The sequence below is a fragment of the Anomaloglossus baeobatrachus genome, chromosome 5 (assembly GCF_048569485.1).
Source record: "Anomaloglossus baeobatrachus isolate aAnoBae1 chromosome 5, aAnoBae1.hap1, whole genome shotgun sequence".
Lineage (NCBI taxonomy): Eukaryota > Metazoa > Chordata > Amphibia > Anura > Aromobatidae > Anomaloglossus > Anomaloglossus baeobatrachus.
Window position 1 is genome coordinate 52,979,894 of NC_134357.1, and position 22,755 is coordinate 53,002,648.

The 22,755-nt window shown below is 49.5% G+C and overlaps 1 protein-coding gene across 4 annotated transcripts in view; it reads right to left on the reverse strand.

Moving 5' to 3' along the window:
• Positions 1-21,561, reverse strand: part of ZRANB1 (zinc finger RANBP2-type containing 1) — an 88,684-nt gene extending 67,123 nt beyond the window's left edge. Inside the window, exon 1 of one of the 4 annotated variants that reach the window (XM_075348505.1) lies at positions 21,245-21,561. The gene's annotated coding sequence lies outside the window, so the exon portion shown is untranslated. Of the gene's footprint in view, positions 1-5,730; positions 5,857-5,978; positions 6,087-21,244 lie in introns of those variants that run through there. The other 3 variants (XM_075348501.1, XM_075348502.1, XM_075348503.1) reach the window with 3 other exon arrangements.
• Between the last annotated feature and the right edge of the window lie 1,194 nt (positions 21,562-22,755).

Genomic DNA, 22,755 nt, shown 5'->3' on the forward strand with positions numbered 1-22,755 from the left:
CCCATAGATCAGGCAGCAGGTGATCAAGGTCACTTTAAGCATGTGCGTTCTGACCTACAAGCAGGGTGATGTGTGTCCTAGAGACCCGTTCCTGCCCATCCTTGTATTGTAAGGCTAAGGTCACACTTCAGTTGTTTTAAATCCGTCAGCAACGGATCAGTCGTTTTCAAGATGTCAACTGATGCAACGGATGTGTTTTTTACAGGATTCCTTTCACAGGAATCCTGTGAAAAAACTGATCCGTTGCGTCCGTTACATCCGTCATGCGTCCGTTTTTTGACGGATCAGTCATGATCCGTTTGGGACAGCCCAGGGGGTGTGCCAAACATGCTGGGCATGCTCAGTAGAGCATGACGGAATCCTGCGCTGGATTCCGTCGTAAGACGGATTACGACGGAATCCAGCACCATAGACATACATTACAAGCTTGACGGATGGCAACGGATTCCTGCGGGGCGCGTTTATTTTGATGGCCCGAAAAACGTTACATTCTGCGTTGCTCGGTGGTCAGTCAAAAACGACGGACCGCGACGCAGCGGATGCAACGCAGGGTCATCAGTCGCAATCCGTCACTAATAGAAGTCTATGGGGAAATACTGGATTCCTGCAAAATATTTTGCAGGATACCGTAATTCCCCAAGGCGACGGATTGTGACTGATGCAAAACAACTGAAGTGTGAACTTAGCCTAATAGTGTGCAATATGAATGTATAAAAATACGTTTTATTACTTAATGTTCCCTATGTAACTAGGAGAGGGTCTAGTCCCCTGGGCGTTGCATCACCCCGTGGGCGTTTGCATGCTTTCCGTGGTATCACGACCCTGTGGGCGTAATACCATGGATTTACATGAGCAACGTGCACTTATGAAGCCGGAAAGTATACACCCGGATATGAAGGCTGCGCAAACAGCAAGCGCTGGATCTCTAGGAGCTTACCCCTGAGGGCGTGATACCATGGATTTACAGGAGCGCTCCTGGAGATCCCGAGAGTGCCGGTGTTTACTTTCCGGCTTCACAAGCGCATTGCGCATGATCAGAAGACTCCTGCAGTTCCGACCATGCACAGAGAACGTCTAAAGCCAGCAAGTAAACACCCGGATATGAAGGCTGCGCAAATGACAAGTGTACACGCCCAGGATTCCAGGAGCTGACGGTCACATCGCTCATGTAAATCCATGGTGTCACGCCCACAGGGGTGTGATACCACGGAAAGCATGAAAACGCCCACAGGATAATGCAATGCCCAGGGGACTAGACCCTCTCCTATTTAGATAGGGAACATGTAAGTTATAAAACTTTTTTTTTTTTTTTTAAATAAAGTCATATTACACATTATTACAACACAGGGATGGGCAGGAAGGGGTTAGTAGGCCACACATCACCCTGCTTGTAGGTCAGAACGCATATGGGACCTGACAGGTTCCCTTTAAGGCAGTGTTCACACATAGAAGAAATGCTGTGTATTTTCCTTTAGGTCTGCAGCAAAATATGCAATAAACAATCTACTCTAATTGCGCCTTTGCAATGCGGTTTCCCCTTTATTGGATGATTTTTGGCCCAGATTTGAAGCAGCGGTATTTAATGCAGGTACAGAAAAGCTTGGATTCTGCACTAAGAAACCAATTGTGTTTTTACACGTTTTCCCAGATTCCTCATAGGAGCTTCTAAAGAAAATATCACTAGACACCAAAAGCCTAAACTCACGGTGGGCTGGAGTTCTGAGGAAATCACATCCACTTTGGACAATTAAACGCAGCGGATTTTAAATGGTCAGCACTTACACTGCATGGAAACGTGGCCTAAAGTAGGTAGACCCCCCAACGTGGCCTAAAGTGAGTGGACCCCCCCCCCCAACGTGGCCTAAAGTGAGTGGACCCCCCCCACATGGCCTAAAGTGAGTCGACCCCCGCCCACATGGCCTAAAGTGAGTCGACCCCCCCCCACATGGCCTAAAGTGAGTCGACCCCCCCCCCACATGGCCTAAAGTGAGTCGACCCCCCCCCCCACATGGCCTAAAGTGAGTCGACCCCCCCCCCCAACATGGCCTAAAGTGAGTCGACCCCCCCCCCCCAACATGGCCTAAAGTGAGTCGACCCCCCCCCCCCAACATGGCCTAAAGTGAGTCGACCCCCCCCCCCCAACATGGCCTAAAGTGAGTCGACCCCCCCCCCCCCAACATGGCCTAAAGTGAGTCGACCCCCCCCCCCCAACATGGCCTAAAGTGAGTCGACCCCCCCCCCCAACATGGCCTAAAGTGAGTCGACCCCCCCCCCCCCAACATGGCCTAAAGTGAGTCGACCCCCCCCCCCAACATGGCCTAAAGTGAGTCGACCCCCCCCCAACATGGCCTAAAGTGAGTGGACCACCCCAACATGGCCTAAAGTGAGTGGACCACCCCAACATGGCCTAAAGTGAGTGCACCCCCCCCCTCCTCTCAATTCGGGGCCCCATTGAAAACAAAACAATAGATGCTCCCTCACCGCAGCGGCGCCCATCCACCGGGGCAGAGTCACGTGCAGCCAATCAGCGGTCGCAGTCTTTACTTTTTGGTTAGAGGTGTACGCGACCAGCGACTGCCGATTGCGGTGCCATATGTACTACAGCCAATATCATGTCACCCGCCAGTAAGAGAAGCAATGACATCACTGGAACGGCTGCGCTGCGGGAGGAGAGTATAGGTGCCTTATTTTCTATGGGGTCCTGAATTGATTAAGCAGGGGTTGGCTCAGATTTTTAAATGGGCAAAATTACAAAGAGTTTGTAAAAAAATAAGCGGCTTTGTCATTTACCCTTTAATAAAAGATATTTTTAATTTTGTAGTGTACAACTTGTTGCCTTGGTTACCGGCCACTGCTGCAGTCTGATCAGTAGTAGCCGATCTGCCAGGTGTTCTCGGGCCTGGTGGATGGGTCCAGCTTCAGCCCATGCTACACTAACGCTGGGGGATGACTGGCATCTTTTATATAAAGACGTTGCGGCTTATAGGGGGTAAATCCTGCAGACTGTTTCACCTTCACAGAGAAGCCAAGGACAGACTGTAGTAAGGAAGCGCTGGGGTTTGTGTAGGACCCAGGTGGTCACGACACCCCCTAACATTAGACAGTTTTATCCCGCGTTATATGTTGCAGATCTCTATTCTGACATCTCCATATTATGGCATGAGCCATGACAGAAGCTGTCAACCACTGCAGGAGGCCGGCCACCGATATAAGCTACCACGGCCGTGCCCAGCGCATCATCTGTGGCACAGCTGGCATTACAGATCAGCCCCAGTCACCTCTATGCAGCTTAGCAGAGTCTATGGATTGTTAACCCATGAAGCAGAAAATGCAGAACGACATTACAGCGACAAGTCCAAACCAAAAAAATAAGGAAAAACATCGAGCAAATACAGAGGTGTTCCCTAAGAGAGGATGCAAATCCCCCAACCCATCCCCCGCAGGCTGGCATCATGACCTGTCATATCCCCGCAGACTGAGCACAGTTCTGCACAGACCTCAGCAGAGGTGACATGATCACTTTCATTTTAGGGGGGCCTTCTGTCCTTAGCTGGGGCTCACTAACACTTGTGAAGGCTCAAAAGGGGTTTCCCCACCTAAAAGAATTCTAGGAAATGGTCCTAAAACTAATTTCCTTCATATCCGAAAGGTAACCCGCATCTTAATGGGAATCTGTCACCAGGGTTTTCTCCCTCATTTGAGAGCACCATGATGTAGAGACAGAGACCCTGATTCCAGCGATGGGTCACTTACTGAGCTGTTTGTTGTCATTTTGATAAAATAAATGTTTTCTCTGCTGCAGATCTAGCAGTTATACAGCGCTCATGAATATGCTGGACTACCTCCAGCACGCCATGTAGTCCTGTAGTGATAATCTACTGCTGATTAAACACTGATTTTATCAAAACTACACTAAGCAGCCCAGTAAGATACATTTCTGGAATCAGGATCTCTGCCCCTACATTATGCTGCTCTCAGATTAGGAGGCGAAAACCTAGTGACAGATTCCCGTTAAAGCTACAAGACATCCACAGGACGGCATCATCCCATGACTGGAGCTTTGTGAGGAGTGGTAGCCTGGTAGCCTGCTCATATTAAAAGCCAAGCCAGCCCCCTCCCCATAACAGCCGATGTAAAGACAGAAGGGGGCTGGCTGAGCTTTTCAGATGAGCAGTCATGGACACACACACACACGAAACTGAATCAGACCCAAATCCAAAAAGGGTCTATGGGGACCCGAACTGGACTATCTGGGACTGTAATGGTCCGTGCCCACAATCAGGGTTACATGGTGTTCTGGATGCAGCGTATTTTCGCAGTATTCTCCTGGGCAGGAGACTCAAGCATGTCCGCATGAGAAATTGACCGGCTGCAGATAGGAAACCAGCACCGCAGGTCACTTTATACAGCATTAACAAGAAGTACATGGGCAGGAAATTTCTATAAAGCCAAACCACTGTGCTTATACTGCACAATGCTGCGAAAACACGCTTCCAATCCTGATCGGAACACGTACCCCAATAGATTGCATAAGTAACAAAAATTGTAGTTACACATCCTTAAGAAGAAACCCCACAACCTATAAAAAAAAAATAAAAATAAATAAATAAAAAAATAAATAGCTGCAGAAACAGTCCATAATGAAAAGCCGATTTCATGCGCTCTGGATGGAGCCCCTCCTATAGACAGAGTGGGGGCTGCATGCAGAGCGCATGAAAGTAGTGACATGTGGCATTTTAGAACGCAGCGATTTGCCAGTAACCGAAGCGCTGCGTTCTAATACACCACGTGGGCACGGATTAGGCACAATCTACATAGATTCTGCTGGGGACGCAGGACTTGCAGTTACGCTGCAGTGCAGAACGCAGCGTAACTGCATGACAATACGCTATGTGGGCACATAGCGTAAGGCTGCATGCACAGGTTTGTGAAAATCTGCAAGGAGATCCTGATGTCAAAGTCAATGAAAATGGGGGGGGGGTACAATGCCTGAACTACCGCGATCGCCACGACAAAAAAGTGGAGAGAAGAAAAAAAAAAAATTCTGATGCGTTTTTTGTGTGCAGAAAAGAAGCAGATAAAATAAAGTATAAATAAATTAAAAAATCCAATGTGGACACATACCCTTTTTCTACTTTTTTGGATGTTTTTTTTTTTTTTTTTTTTACACCATTGAAGGCAATGGGGAGGGGGGGGGAATTAAAATGTGCTTTTTTTTGCTACAGCATTTTTCCTACTAGAAGATTCAGAAATTTCTGCAACTATATCTGCAACGTGTGCACATAGCCTAAGCAGCTGGTAGCCACATTAGATGTCAAAAGGACATGCGAGATACATCCAGACAGGGGTATATTTACACATTTTATAAATATACAATATATAAATATATTTATATATTGTAAGTTTTTTAGTTGCTTGAAATATAAACATAGTTAAAGCAGCTTTTTTTTCCCCCTTTGCAATATTTGCACAACCTCTTCTAAACCCCAAGAAAATAAAAAAAAAAAAAAAAAAAAAAAAAAAATGGGACAGGCAGAAAATTCTGCAAAAAATAAATAAATAAATAAAAAAAAAAAATAATAAAATGCAAATGCACCCAAACACTGCTCTCATGGCAAGAATTTAAAGAAGTATTGATTAACACTTCCATGTTTATCTCCTATCTGGACGTAAAATACAGAACAAGGGGTAAAGTGGCGTGTTTAATAATTAAAGCTCCGTAACGGGCACCTCTGGCACGGATGGGAAAGTGGCTCCGGATGGGAGAAACACAAGACGACAGCGACAAGTCATTCCAAGATCAAGTTCATTTCTCAGAAGCCCTGCGCTGGCGGCAGACATCTCCCCGCAGTTGTCACCTGCTGATCACATGTGCGGGGGACACAATCCTCATCTTAATGTCTCAAAGTCATCCAAAGTGCAATTTATCATCAAGAGTCTTATAGAAAGAAAATAAATAAATAAATAAAATAACCCACATGAAAGCCTCCTGCTCTGCATTGGAGCCGGGTATAAGCCTTGCAGGATAAAGGATTTCCTCTGTGACGCCTCATGAGCAGATTAATGCGTCAGTCATCTCTGCTGCGCGGTGGATCCTAAATCAGAGAAATCAGCCATAAAACACAACATATTTCAGCTCCCAGGCTCCATCACATGAGATTATGTAATGTCTGCAATCCCTGCCCCCAATGTTCCAACGTAAGGAGGGCAGAGGCTTCTATGAATCCGCATGAAATGCATTTAGGCAGCAGAATGTATAGAAGGCAAGAGCATGCTAAAGAAAAAGACAAAGACAAAAAAAAAAAAAATAAAGAATCCTACACAAATAAAGCAAGGTGCAGCGTCCCCGGTATAAGTGACCACGGACGGCCTGGGAGGCTTCATCCCCGCACAATAGCCGTCTGTTCCGACATCACGTAGGATGGGCACAAGTTTCCCATACCACGGCTGCCAAGTCTACCCACACAGTGAGCGGCGGCCATGTAACACGCATCATCTTCACACCCAACAGGCACTGGAGCCTCAGGTATAAGGCAGCAATAAACCCAATAATGCTGACACTATGGAACAAAAGACCACAGACAGACACCTGCCTACCAGTATCTCTCTGGAGTATGGGATGAAACCAACACAAACACCAGGGAAACACACACACACACACACACACACACACACACACACACAGTGGGATTCGAGCCCAGCGCTGCAAAAGCAACACAGCAATCCACCGAGCCGCCGGACAGGGCCAACCACCGAGCCGCCGGACAGGGCCAACCACCGAGCCGCCGGACAGGGCCAACCACCGAGCCGCCGGACAGGGCCAACCACCGAGCCGCCGGACAGGGCCAACCACCGAGCCGCCGGACAGGGCCAACCACCGAGCCGCCGGACAGGGCCAACCACCGAGCCGCCGGACATTTGGGTACTCAAGTCACACTGTCCGAGGGTCTGATCTACTTGTTACAAATTCCGAGCATGGTAGTGCTCGCTCATAACTAGTTATGATTACAGAGCACCCAAGCATGGTAGTGCCTGCTCATCACTAGTTACAAGTACCGAGCACCTGAGCAAGGTAGTGCCCGCTCATCACTAGTTACGAGTACTGAGCACCCGAGCATTTTTTTTTTCCTTTCCATGACACATTGTATTTTAGATTAATGGTAAATTTAGGTTATTTTTTGCGTTTGTGAAAATATCAGAAGTTTGAACACTTTCAAACTTTCAATTTGTATATCCATAAAGCAGTTAGCAGCGCTCTATAAAACATTTCCCAAACGTTTACTTTACATCTGCCTCATTTTATGGTTGTTGAGAATCAGATGTTAGAAGGGTTAAAAGTTTAGCAGCAATTTCATTTTTTTCAACAAAACCTGTTTCTTGAGGGGCTTCTATACTGGTCTCTTTCCAAAACTCATACCATTTTAAAAACCGCACCCCTCAAATACTTCAAAACTGCGGTCAGGAAAAAAAAAAAAAAAAAAAAAAAAGTTTAACCCATTAGGTGCTATACAAAAAAGTGTAAATGCAAAGTGGAATGGAAAAAAAAAATAAAATAAAAAAAGAATTTTTACTCTTAAAAACTTTGCTTTAGCCCCAATTTTTTTTTTTTTTTTACTTTCACATGGAATAGCAGGACAAAATTAACCCCAAGGTTTGTTACCCACTTTCTTTAGAGCACAGATAACCCACGTGGTCAGAAACCTCCGTTTGGACACAGGGTCGGGCTCAGAACGGAAGGAGCAATAATTTGAGTTTTGACTTATTCCTTCCAAAGAAAATACTAAGGACCAGGGGGCACTCACTGCGAGTGGAAGAAAAGTGATTCCGGCAGCTAAATAGGAAAGGGTTCTTTACAGTTAGAGCAGTCAGACTGTGGAATGCCGACCACAAGAGGTAGTAATGGCAGATACTAGAACAGCTTTCAAAAAAGGGCTGGATGATTTCCTCAGTACACACATTGTTTGTTATAAATGACTTAATGCCAAAATATAGAATTGGTGGAGGAAGGTTGAACTGGATGGACCGAGGTCTTTCAACCTATGTAACTATGAAACACAAATTTGGCTGAAATAGATGAACCATGTTACATTTGAAGGGCCCCTAAGGTACCTAAAAAGCAGAAAGCCCCCACAAGTGACCCCCATTTTGGAAACTAGACACCAAGTTATTTATTTAGGGATGGGTTGAGCATTTTAAACCCATAGATGCTTCACAGAACTTTTTAAAATGTTAATGTGAAAATTATTACTACTTTTTTTTTCTGCTAAAATGTTATTTTAGCCCCAAATTAGTAATTCTGACGATAGATAATTGGAGAAAACGGACCCAATAGTTTGTTACACAATTTCTCGCTAACACATGGATACCCCATATTTGGTCAAAAACTAATGTTTGGGCACACGGCAGGGCTCAAAGTGACCAGCCCCATACAATTTTTAGAAAAAAAAAATTTGGATAATGAGTTGCATTTGCAGAGCCCCCGAGTTGTCAAAAATGCAGAAATACTCACGTGAAGTGACCCCATTTGGCAAACGGAACCCTATAAATGAATTCATCTATTCGTGTGGTGAGCATTGTAACCCACAAACTAAAACCAAAACAAAAAAGTAACTTTAGCCTCAAAATTTTAATCCACACAAAAAAAAAGGTAACAGAAGCAAGTGGACAGGACAATTTGTTATGCAATTTTTACCGAAAATGGCAGTACCTCTTATGTGGATGAACACTACTACTTGCGCACACGGGGAGGGTCAGATGGGAAGGAGCGCGACTAGACATTTAGAACACAGATTCTGTTTGAATTGACTATGGCCTCCATTAGCAGAGCCCCACAGGTGCTAGATCAGCAGAAACCCCCACAAATGACCCCAAAATAGAAAAGTCACTGCATAGGGAATTCATCTAGGGGTGTAGTGAGTATTTTGAACCCACAGAATTCTATAACATTGGGGCGTGGAAATATAACATTTTCAGTGATACCGGTTTTGTGTGATTCGAGCCTTAGTCCAATTTTTGGGAGGTAGAACGAGCAGCAGTACAAGTGTAGAATAGTTCATCATGCGGTGTTAATGATAGGACAGATCTTTTGCTACTTTTAGACACTAAAAATATTCTGAGAGTTGCAACTTAATTTTTTTTTTTTCGGAATGAGCCATATTAGGGCTTGTTAAATGCGGGAAGGTTTGGCGTTTTCGTTTCTACCATTTTTTTTATTCTATTCACTTTTAATGTCTATCAGTATAGTGAAAAAACAAATTTATGGCTTTTTTTTCTTTATAGTTTTATAAACAGTGTCGGTCTGGATGCAGCAATACCAATGTCTACTTTTCTTTATTTTTATTTTAAACACAAAAAAAGTTTATTGGCGAAACTGGTTTTCACCCCCCCCCATATTTATTTCCACTGTAGGAAATTAATAATAATTTTATTCATTTATATAGCGCTATTAATTCCTCAGCGCTATACATACATCGGCAACACTGTCCCCATTGGGGCTCACAATCTAGATTCCCCATCTGTATGTCTTTGGAGTGTGGGAGGAAACCGGAGAACCTGGAGGAAACCCACGCAAACACGGGGAGAACATACAAACTCCTTGCAGATATTGTCCTTGGTGGGATTTGAAACTGCAGTGCTAACCACTGAGCCACCGTGCTGCCCATGAATATTTTTTGTATTGATCGGTGATCTCCTGCATTGTGTACTCATGTACAGCAGTGCAGGACAAATGTCAATGGCTTAGGGGTACTTCTCACATAGCGAGATCGCTGCTGAGTCACGGTTTTTGTGACGCACCAGTGACCTCATTAGCGATCTCGCTGTGTGTGACACTGAGCAGCGATCGGCCCCTGCTGTGAGATCGCTGCTCGTTACACACAGTGCTGGTTCATTTTTTGGACGTTGCTCTCCCGCTGTGATGCACACATCGCTGTGTTTGACAGCGAGAGAGCCAGGAGCAGGGAGCTGGCTTCTGGCAGCCTGCGGTAAGCTGTAACCAAGGTAAATATCGGGTAACCAAGCGAAGCCCTTTGCTTGGTTACCCGATATTTACCTTGGTTACTAGCGTACGCCACTCACGCTGCCAGTGCCAGCTCCCTGCTCACGTAGCCAGAGTACACATCGGGTAAATAAGCAAAGCGGTTTACTTATTAACCCGATGTGTACGCTGGCTAGGAGTGCAGGGAGCCAGCGCTAAGCGGTGTGCGCTGGTAACCAAGGTAAATATCGGGTAACCAAGCACTTGGTAACCCGATATTTACCTTAGTTACCAAGCGCAGCATCGCTTCCACGCATCGCTGCTGGCTGGGGGCTGGTCACTGGTGAGATCTGCCTGTGTGACAGCTCACCAGCGACCATGTAGCGACGCTCCAGCGATCCTGACCAGGTCAGATCGCTGGTGGGATCGCTGGAGCGTTGCTAAAGTGTGACGGTACCTTTACTAACTGTGCATGTTAGACCTACTATGAGCAGAGTCTAAGGCCCTGTGCCCAAGCTGCGTATTTTGCGCAGATTTTCAGACATCTGCAGCAAAATCCGCATGTCCCTTGTGAAGCCAGCAAAGTCTGAGAATTCAGAAGTGCTGGGCCCACGTTGAGTATTTTTCCCTTGCGTATTTGGTGCAGATTTATTTCTGCACCAAATGTGCAACGGAAAAATAAGCAACGTGGGCCCAGCACTTTTGAATTCTCAAAGACTTTGCTGGCTTCACAATGGACATGCAGAATTTGCTGCAGATTTCTGAAAATATGCATCAAAACTACACAGCGTGGGCACTGGGCCCAACAGGGGTCATCAGAGGACCTCAGGGTACCATGGCAACGATCAGTTCATGCAATTTTGATAGGGTGCGGAGGGGTGTAATCCTACCACAGGGGGTCTTTTAACCCCCATTTAACCTCTTAGATAGCACACAGTGGCATTTAGGGGGTTAACCATCCTCCATCAGCATCTAAGAGGAAAAAATACTGTGCCCAGAACGACAGGAAGCCAGATTGTGGCCAGGTACCCTAAAGATACTGTCAAAAACTAACATCGATGGCTTATTTTTAGCAGAGCTCGTCAATGTCTGATCGGTGGGGGTGCGCTATGGCCAAAACGACTCGATTGGGGATCCCCTAACCACCCCATTTTAAATATAATAAGGGACGAATGAGTAATACTCAGCAGCTATTCCACTGATTGACTTTGCAGCTCTGCAAGTGAGTAGTTTTGGCTGCTGCCAGTATGGGGAACACATAGCGCACCCCCACTGATGAAATATTGATGACCTCTCCTTAAAATTAAAAAAAAAAAAAAAAAAAAAAATTGTGCTGTGAATTTAAAGGGGTTTTCCAGGACTTTACTAGTGCTGGCATACATACATACACATAGATTTAAATCTATCTGTATAAAACCCCCTTTAAAGCCACAGCACAATTAGGCATCCTGCAGACACCCCCCCTCCCCCCCTCCCTTTCCAGTGCTGCTCAGTATTTTGCTTGTCCACCTCCAGGATGCCTAAATGATTGGCAGGTATTGCGCACAAATCCAATAGAGGTAGAAAAAGGACTAGCACCTCCATAGCAATGCACAAAATATCTGCAGCTTACTGCACGCCATGCTTGGGGAGATCTATGGACATTGCAGGACAGACCTCAGGATACAAAATAATGCGCTCCAATCAGGTCTCAAATGTCACCATGCCCTTAGCATTTGTAAATCTTTCCATTTTTCCTATGACTTTACCCTAATTTGTTTCCCCTCTATAAATCACTTGTAAGGCCACATCTGGAATATGGGAACCAGTTTTGGGCTCCACATTCTAAAAAGGACATTCAGAAGTTAGAGTCAGTTCAAAGGTGGCAACTAGACTATTACAAGGAATGGAGGCCGCCCATATGAGGAGTAATGGAGGCCGCCCGTATGAGGAGTAATGGAGGCCGCCCGTATGAGGAGTAATGGAGGCCGCCCGTATGAGGAGTAATGGAGGCCGCCCGTATGAGGAGTAATGGAGGCCGCCCGTATGAGGAGTAATGGAGGCCGCCCGTATGAGGAGTAATGGAGGCCGCCCGTATGAGGAGTAATGGAGGCCGCCCGTATGAGGAGTAATGGAGGCCGCCCGTATGAGGAGTAATGGAGGCCGCCCGTATGAGGAGTAATGGAGGCCGCCCGTATGATGAGTAATGGAGGCCGCCCGTATGATGAGTAATGGAGGCCGCCCGTATGAGGAGTAATGGAGGCCGCCCATATGATGAGAGGTTGAAAAAGTTAGATATGTTTAGCTTAGAAAAAAGACGTCTCAGAGGAGATCTCATTTATATGTATAAATACATGTGTGGTCAATATAAAAGGACTGGCACATGACTTATTTCTTCCAAAGACAATACTAAGGACCAGGGGGCATACACTGCGAGTGGAAGAAAAGCGATTCCGACAGCTAAATAGGAAAGGGTTCTTTACAGTTAGAGCAGTCAGACTGTGGAATGCCGACCACAAGAGGTAGTAATGGCAGATACTAGAACAGCTTTTATATCAGGGCTGGATGATTTCCTCACTACACAACATTGTTGGTTATAAGTGACTTAGGGACAAAATGTAGAATTGGTGGAGGAAAGGGGAACTAGATGCACGTAGGTCTTTTTTCAACCTAAGTAACTATGTAAATACTGAGCATGGTACTGCCCTGTAGCGTGGCCCAGAGTGTGCGCTCCGACACTAGCCTAAACGTGGCCCGGTGTGTGCGCTCCGACACTAGCCTAAACGTGGCCCGGTGTGTGCGCGCCGACACTAGCCTAAACGTGGCCCGGTGTGTGCGCGCCGACACTAGCCTAAACGTGGCCCGGTGTGTGCGCTCCGACACTAGCCTAAACGTGGCCCGGTGTGTGCGCTCCGACACTAGCCTAAACGTGGCCCGGTGTGTGCGCTCCGACACTAGCCTAAACGTGGCCCGGTGTGTGCGCGCCGACACTAGCCTAAACGTGGCCCGGTGTGTGCGCGCCGACACTAGCCTAAACGTGGCCCGGTGTGTGCGCGCCGACACTAGCCTAAACGTGGCCCGGTGTGTGCGCGCCGACACTAGCCAATTACACACAGCCCCTTGTTTATTTACAAATATACAGATTACGCCCAAACCTGGAAAGAAAACACACAGCCGTTTGGCAGCAGCAGATCCAGCGGAGCGCACTTCCTCCCAGAACACAAGAATGTGGCCAGGACTGAAGGACGTCCAGGGAGGAATCTGCGATCACGCTGCAATGTAGAAGCAGCAGAAGACATTCCACAGACAGCAATAGAAGTGTGAAGGGCCGGCCATTACCATGTTACAGGGCAGTGCCAATCCACACCACACCAGGGGAGACAGAAATGGGCTCACTCATTAACCCTTACTGGAGATGTCATCCAACACGCCTGACCTTTGCAGCCAAGAATAGTCATGTAAACAGCAACTCTACTGAATGGAGGCACCGAGCGCAGTGGATGATCCCTGAGCGAGGAACAACATGCACCCTCCCATTTTACATATGTGCATTATGTCCATTATCAGCTCTGTGCTTCAGGTGCTCAGTAACAGCCATCTTTCCCCACAGCGTCACACTGCAGGCGTTGTGTACCGCCATAGGGTGCTCCTGTGAGGTTTAGGATATGAACACAGAATCAGTGGGACAATCCACTGGTTTAGTAAAGTAAAGCATGGGCATCTCTACGGGAAGGTGGGGTGGCGAATGGCAGTGGGTTTCCACTGTCTACAATGTGTAGGTGGGGGTGTAAAAGGTCCCAACTCTCCAACAGACATCGTCCGGGAAAGAAGGACTGGGCATACTGAAGTGAGATGCCTGATCATTTAGTTTTCATAGAAAAGGAGCCTCCTCCTGAGGATCCACGTGTAATAAGAGAGATGACGACTCAACATTGAGCCAACACCTATCCAATGTGAGCCGCCATCGCCATTCCCCTTTACATCCCCATATACATACATGCAAATAGAAAGGGGAATAAGCAGATTCCAGACACCTCTCCTGTGAAAACCAAGGATAGGGCATGCTACAAATCAAACATGTCCGATCCTTCTCTCCATTGATACATACACACACTACTTGTTTTTGCTCCCTTGCGAAATGCAAGGATCTAAGACTTTTCCTAAGTGCACAAATGGCCTCTCTCAAATATGGTTCACAAATTGTCAAAATCTCTATTAGTCAGCGCTTCTCCTTTGCAGAGATAATCCACGCTCCTCACAGGTGCAGCATATCAAGATGCCGATTAAGCTGCTTTCATACATCCGGGTTTTCCTGTGCGGCACAATCCGGCGCTTTGCAGAAAAACCGAAACAGTTTTTTATTGCCACCGGTTGCTTTTTTTTTTTGCATAGACTTTCATTAGTGCCGGATTGTGCCGCATGGGCTTGCGTTCGGTCCGTTTTTTTGCGGGATGCGGCAGATTTAGCCGATGCGGCGGCCGGATGGAAAGTTGCCTGGCACGTTTTTTGTTTGGCAAAAAAAAAAATGCATCGCGCCGCATCCGGCAGATGCGGCGTGATTTGCAATGCATGCCTATGGACGCCGCACCAATGCGTTTTTTTCCACTGCGCATGCTCCGTATCGTGCCGCAAGCGGCAAAAAACGGACGTGCCGAATGGCAAAAATGTATGCAAAGTTTTGTCGCCGCATCAGTTGCATAGGTTTTAGAGCCGGATTGGCCGGCTCTGCTAAAACCGGAGGTGTGAAAGCAGCTTTAGACAGCATGATTATTGCACAGGTGCGCCTTAGGCTGGCCACAATAAAAGTGACACTCTAAAATGTGCAGTTTTACAGTATTGGGGAGGATCAGAATACCAGTCAGTATGTGGTGTGACCGCCATTTGCCTCCCATCTCCTTGGCACAGAGTTGATGATGTTGTTGATTGTGGCCTGTGTAATGTTGGTCCTCTCCTCTTCAATGGCTGAGAAGTTGCTGGATATTGGCAGGAACCTGTAACGCTGTCGTATACTCCGATCCAGAGCCCCAAACATGTGCAATGGGTGACATGTCCGGTGAGTACGCTGCCATGCAAGAACTGGGATGTTTCCAGCTTACAGGAATTGTAACACGAGGCCGTGCCTTATGCTGCAACATGAGGAAATGGTGGTGGATGAACGGCACAACAATGGCCTCAGGATCTCCTCACTATATCTATTGAAAATGGCATGAGTAAAAAGCACCCGTATTAGTTGTGCATAACGTGCGTCTGCTCATACCATAACCCCATCGCCACCACAGGTCACCTGATTCACAATGTTAACACACGACACCATACAATCAGCCTGCGGTCTGCACTGCACAGGGAAGCCCGGGATTCAACTCCCCATCGTGCCAGACACCATCAAACGTGAGCCAAAGCCCACTCAAGTTGGTTACGAGGATGAACTGGAGTCAGATGGGGACCCCCAATGAGGATGACGAGCAGCAGATGACCTTCCCCGAGTCGGTTTCTGACAGATTACGAATCACTTCTTTGGTTTTGCAGTGATTGTTGCTGCCGCTGTCCGGGTGGCCGGTCTCAGACAATCTTGGAGGTGAAGATGCTGGATGTGGAGGTCCTGGGCTGGTGCGGTCACACGCGGTCTGTGGTTGTGCGGCCGGTATCAGACAATCTTGGAGGTGAAGATGCTGGATGTGGAGGTCCTGGGCTGGTGCGGTCACACGCAATCTGTGGTTGTGCGGCCGGTATCAGACAATCTTGGAGGTGAAGATGCTGGATGTGGAGGTCCTGGGCTGGTGCGGTCACACGCAATCTGTGGTTGTGCGGCCGGTATCAGACAATCTTGGAGGTGAAGATGCTGGATGTGGAGGTCCTGGGCTGGTGTGGTTACACACGGTCTGTGGTTGTGCGGCCGGTATCAGTCTTGGAGGTGAAGATGCTGAATGTGGAGGTCCTGGGCTGGTGTGGTTACACACGGTCTGTGGTTGTGCGGCCGGTATCAGTCTTGGAGGTGAAGATGCTGAATGTGGAGGTCCTGGGCTGGTGTGGTTACACACGGTCTGTGGTTGTGCGGCCGGTATCAGACAATCTTGGAGGTGAAGATGCTGAATGTGGAGGTCCTGGGCTGGTGTGGTTACACACGGTCTGTGGTTGTGTGGCCGGTATCAGACAGTCTTGGAGGTGAAGATGCTGGATGTGGAGGTCCTGGGCTGGTGTGGTTAAACACGGTCTGTGGTTGTGAGGCCGGTATCAGTCTTGGAGGTGAAGATGCTGGATGTGGAGGTCCTGGGCTGGTGTGGTTAAACACGGTCTGTGGTTGTGAGGCCGGTATCAGTCTTGGAGGTGAAGATGCTGGATGTGGAGGTCCTGGGCTGGTGTGGTTACACACGGTCTGGGGTTGTGAGGCCGGTATCAGTCTTGGAGGTGAAGATGCTGGATGTGGAGGTCCTGGGCTGGTGTGGTTACACACGGTCTGTGGTTGAGGCCAGTTGGATGTTTTGCCAAATTCTCTGAAACGCCTTTCAAGACGACTTATGATAGAGAAATGAATATTCAATTCACAGTCAACAGCTCCGGTGGCCATTCCTGCAGTCAGCATGACAACTATACACTGCCTCAAAACGTGTGACATCGGTGGCATTGTGCGGTGATAAAACTGCACAGTTTTAGGCCTCCTTCACACATCCGTGTCTCTGGTATATGTGACGTCCATTTTCACACGTACTGGAGACACTGAAACACATGGACCTGTTGAAATCAATGGGCCTGCACACACGTGTATGTATTCACATGGACCGTGCGTCCGTGTGCAGCATGTGTGTGTCCGTGTGCTCCCCACAGCGACATGTCAGTTTTTCTCCAGCAGCACGGGCATCACACGGACCCCGCACAGATGTGCTCCCTGTGACACATACCGGAGAAAACCACGTTTCTGTGAAATAAAATGAATTTCTATACTCTCCTTCTCCAGCCCTGCTGTCTCTGCCGCTGCTGTCACTTGCTGCCGACCCCCGCTCATTGCATATTCACTGCACCAAGGACCGGAAGCAGCAGCAGCAAGTTAGCAGGGCCGGGAACCACAGAGCGGAATACATCAGCACCACGGACAGGTGAACAGAAAGTTCCTGTTCTCTGTGTATTATCACGGATAGCACACGGAGAACACTCGTGCCAAAATCACAGCACACGTAGGGCAATACACACCTTTTACACGTGTGTGGTTTTTCACAGACGAGTGAAAGCCTTAGGCCAGTGTCACGCTTGCGAGTGCCCCTGTATCTCACGCGAGTCTCACGGTGCATCACCCGTCACGGCCACACACTCCTCACAGGAGCGTCTCAGCTGCATAGAGATAGATGCATGCAACCGACCCGCCCACTCCTGTGAGGAGAGTGTGTGGCCGTGATAGGAGATGCAGCGCGAGATACAGAGGCACTCGCAAGTGGGACACTGGCCTTAGCGTGTCCTTTTATTGTGGCCAGGCTAAGGCACACCTGTGCAATAATCATGCTGTCTAATCAGCATTTTATGCCACACCTGTGAGCTGGATAAATTATTGGCACAAAGGAGAAGTGCTCACTAACACAGAATTAGACAAATGTGTGAACAATATTTGAGAGAAAAAGGCCTTGTGTCCATAGAAAAAGCCTTAGCTCTTAGAGTTCAGCTCTAAATGGGAGCAAAAACATAAGTGCTGCGGTTCTATATTTCTTCAGTGTACATTAGAGGGACGAGTCTTCTCCCCAGAAGTCCTCCACTTCCCTCCAACTCCCCCGACCTCGTGGGGAGCAGGTGACCAATTATACAGAAACCTTTGCACTTCTATAAGATGATATTTATGCCACGTCCTGGAATTTGACCTTTTATCTTCACAGGCTAGTAGTTAACAAGAGCCATTTCCATTTACTATCAGAGTATATTACACTTCTTTTTACTACATCTGTAAGTCTTTATAGTATTGATGGTAGCCATAGTAACACAGTAGCACAACTAGCTCAGCAATTAAAGGGCATTTATCATCTCAAATGTTTATGACAAATCCACAATAGGATAATCCATGCACGAAAGATGTACGTGGGCAGCAGCGGTGGAACCTGCACCTACGTAGAGACTGGAACCCGTCCACGATCAGAGGTAGAGAGGGGCTGGTCATCCGCGGCTCTGTATGCCATGTGCCCACAAGACAACGTACCCGCGGATTTTGCAGCGGAAAACCTGCGGATTTATCTGGATTTTCCAGATAAATCCGCAGGTTTGCATAAGTACAGACACTCCTCATGTTATCCTATGGGACATGGGGAGTGCTGTGTCCATGGTGCGGTATGTGCAGCTGCGGAACATGCTGCGGATGTCCCACAGGCGCATGTAACTGCATGTCAATTATTCCTGCGGAAATATCTGCCGAATTCCCGCTCCTCCACTATGGGGATACAGGACGGGAATTCCGCAGGTATTTCCGCTCTTGTCCCGCAGGTTTACCGCAACAAAGATGCTCGGAACCTGCAGCAATGGATAGCTACGGATTCCGGGCAGCAGCTGCGGGAAACCTGTGGAAATATCCATGGGTACATTGTCCCGTGGGCACATAGCCTTAGGGCTCTTTCAGATATGAGTGCACAGACCAGAGTGCACAGACCAGAGTGCACAGACCAGAGTGCACAGCCACGGATCTCCCAATCGTATATTTCTAAGGTTATCACATTCGGCACAGGGGACCCCCCCCACCCCCCGGCCAGTCTGAGCATAGACCGTACTACAACAGACTGGCCAGGGATCTCCTGACCAGAGCTGGACAGCCTCAAACATATGGAGAGCAGCAGAAAGTCCGTGCACAGACCATAATGTAACAGACTGGCCACGGATTCTGGTCTGGGCAAGAACGTCTCAAAGAGCCCTGTAATTTTTGGAACCATATACTTCAATTAGTGAACATACAACTTTGCACTGAGTTTTTTTTCCAATGGTGAAGCCAGATGCGGCCACAGTCCGGATCCGCGTGTTTTTGGATTTTTTTTTGAGCTTCAGATGGAAGCTATGATGAAGTCATAATCAGAAGTGGAGACGCAGTGTGAAGCGATCCCGACTCTGTGAGGACATGTAGAGACATCACGACGCTGTAGGTTTCCTGATACAGCCAGGTGTCTGTACCTGCGGCTCTCCGGAGAGAAGAACAAGCGGCTTACACAACGACATTACCTTCTGTAGCATGGATGTCACCGATGTTTCCAAGAAGTCACTTTAAAAAACAAAGAATCCCAGGAGGCATGAAGTGTCACGCCAAGAGTCATATACACAAGCATTGCTGATGACACCTACTATGATATATTCAGACAGGCATCAGCCGCCACATCCCCGCATTGTAATGTGTCACCTCCAATAACGTGTGCTCCAGGATGAGATCACGGCACACTGTAAATATCCGACTGCAGCAACGGTTGAGTCACAAGACAGTCCCCGTACAATCACAACACAGACGCCGCAGCAAAGAAAGTGGGCGACCAGAAACTTCCGCAGCACCGCAGCCCGGGGATAACAGTAATCACAGACCTCGGCGGTTTACTGGCCACTATCAACTGTCATAACAGAGGTCACACAATATGCGGCTAATTCTCTTATACAATGGTCAGGCTGCAGAAAACACTGTCGACAGCGAGCCCATCCCCCCCATGTACGAGAACTGTCAACACGGGACAGCCGAGCACCAGCTCCTATGTCACAGCAGCGTGCTCACCGGTTTACATTTCATTCCTCTGTATTTAACAATATAAAAGTTTTATTTTTAAATAGGAGTCACTAATCCACAGATCTGTGCCAGGAGGAACGTCTGCTTTACCCTCCCCCCCACCTGTATTTTCAGGTTATACATTTCTCCTTGGTTGGATCATACACAGATGATGGACGAGCGCTCGGCTCCTGCTTCTTGCTCTTATTTACTCCACGCATAAGAACCTCGCTCGTCAGCAAACCCGAGTCATTAAAGTAACACCCTCATAAAGGGGCGCACAGGCGGCCACGAGCGTCACGTGTACGGTAATAAACAGCCGACCGGGGGACCGGAGCGGCACGATGAACACTCATCGACATGGTTACAGATTCTAGATCCTGTTATAGTAAAATTATAGAGAAGCACATCTGCACCCCCTCCATTCCTGGGGTCTGATATCGGGCCCCGCTCTGGGGAAAGCTCAGGTATTTATACGATAGTTCAAAAAGCCAAAAAGTTACATTAAAGACGTTTGAACCCTCCCATTTCATCAGGATCAGCCGACAATCTGAGGAGTATGGGGCCCCCCTGGATTACACCAGGGAAGGGGGAGGCTGGAATCCCATCCTCATCTGTTCAGCGCAGAAATAAATCTTACCTCCAATAGCTCTCTCTTCCGAGAGAAGCGCTGGACCTGGGGAGGGTGAGGAAAGCACAGTTTGTTTTTAAACAACAAAGTGCAGTCACGATAGGGGGTTTTCCAAAATCATAAACCCAAAACATTTTTGTAATGTAAAATGATGGAACTATCGGATTCTGCAGTCTACAAAATAACTGCTTATCTCATGAAACCGCCACTACTTCAGCGCTGTCACTCTGGGCTCCAACCCAAACAAACAAACATACATACATACATACTCGCCCTGGATATATAGCGCGGTCTCTATATCTCTGACACAAAGCCCCCCCCCCAACGCTTATCTGAACCATCATGTAATCCCCTCACACCACTATACAGCGCCTGGCATCCGACTGAAAGGGACTCTAGGAAACACAAAAGGAGGGGCCATTACCTGTCACTCAATAGTTCTAAGCCAATCAGCATCACCATGTCACTATCCTCCATTCCCATTGGCTGTGGCTCTTCGCTTATGTCCTTTTCAGTTGGAGGCCTGGAGTTGATGGGCCCCAGATTAACCCTTTTGTAGCCCACCTTGTTTAAAGCAGCAGTACCAGGTATAAGGCTGCGCGTCTGGGGGAGGAGGGGTAATGGCAGCTATAGTTGGGGGGTCACCACATCACAGACAGGGCTGAATACAATCCTCCCAGGACGGGAGAGGACAAGTCAAGGACTTCTATCTGCCACCATTGTGATGACTGCTGTAGGGGGTGATGATCTGTCATACTCTGGCCATATTGCCTCACAGCTGCCAGGAGGAGCTACCTGACCACAGGTGCTAAACACAAGAGCTCACGCTCTAATTCCTGACATGCGCAGTGCGTCTGTGGCCTTTACAGCCGCCGCTGGAGGACACAGGACAGAGACGATTCCGTGAGCAGTAAAGTGCGGGCAGCAGATTGAGCGGACACAGATAGGGGCTCACCTGGCTTTATCCTGTTGCCGGCTTCCCTCCCCCGTTCATCTCCCCCGGGACCGGACTCCCCCTCGTTTCCGCTTGTCCGGTCCCCCCAGCTCTGTCCCGCTCCGGAGTTCTCCAGCTCGACTCGGTCCGGTTCTTTTCTTCCTGTAATGGCGGCTCCGGAGACCGAAGAAGCAAAATAAAGCAGACGGGAACTGCGTGACGTCACCCTGCACCCGGGGCCGGCGAGCCATGGGATTGGGTGAGCAGCGCGCTGCGGGCAGCCAATAGGAAGCCGCGTCTTAAGCGGCTGAAAGGTGACGTCATGACAGCGGCATTAGAGCAAAATAATAACAATAACAACAATTAGATGTGCGGCGGCGGGGAGGAGCCGGCGGGAGCGAGGAGGAGCCGGCGGGAGCGAGGAGGAGCCGGCAGGGAGCGGGGAGGAGCCGGCCGGGAGCGAGGAGGAGCCGGCCGGGAGCGAGGAGGAGCCGGCCGGGAGCGAGGAGGAGCCGGCCGGGAGCGAGGAGGAGCCGGCCGGGAGCGAGGAGGAGCCGGCAGGGAGCGAGGAGGAGCCGGCCGGGAGCGAGGAGGAGCCGGCAGGGAGCGGGGAGGAGCCGGCCGGGAGCGAGGAGGAGCCGGCCGGGAGCGAGGAGGAGCCGGCCGGGAGCGAGGAGGAGCCGGCCGGGAGCGAGGAGGAGCCGGCCGGGAGCGAGGAGGAGCCGGCAGGGAGCGAGGAGGAGCCGGCCGGGAGCGAGGAGGAGCCGGCAGGGAGCGGGGAGGAGCCGGCCGGGAGCGAGGAGGAGCCGGCCGGGAGCGAGGAGGAGCCGGCAGGGAGCGGAGAGGAGCCGGCCGGGAGCGAGGAGGAGCCGGCCGGGAGCGAGGAGGAGCCGGCAGGGAGCGGAGAGGAGCCGGCCGGGAGCGAGGAGGAGCCGGCCGGGAGCGAGGAGGAGCCGGCAGGGAGCGGAGAGGAGCCGGCCGGGAGCGAGGAGGAGCCGGCCGGGAGCGAGGAGGAGCCGGCAGGGAGGAGCCGGCCGGGAGCGAGGAGGAGCCGGCCGGGAGCGAGGAGGAGCCGGCAGGGAGGAGCCGGCGGGGAGCGAGGAGGAGCCGGCCGGGAGCGAGGAGGAGCCGGCCGGGAGCGAGGAGGAGCCGGCAGGGAGGAGCCGGCGGGGAGCGAGGAGGAGCCGGCAGGGAGCGGGTAGGAGCCGGCCGGGAGCGAGAAGGAGCCGGCAGGGAGCGGGGAGGAGCCGGCCGGGAGCGGGGAGGAGCCATACAGGGAGCTAGGAGGAACCGGCAGGGAGCGGGGAGGAGCAGGGAGTGAGGAGGAGCCGGCAGGGAACAACGAGGAGCCATGCAGGGAGCGAGGAGGAGCCATGCAGGGAGCTAGGAGGAGCCATGCAGGGAGCAGGGGGGAGCGGGGTGGAGTCGGCAGGGAGTGAGGAGGAGCCGGCAGTGAGCGGGGAGGAGCCGGCCGGGAGAAGAGAGGAGGCGGCCAGGAGAAGGGAGGAGCCGGCGGGGAGCGAGGAGGAGCC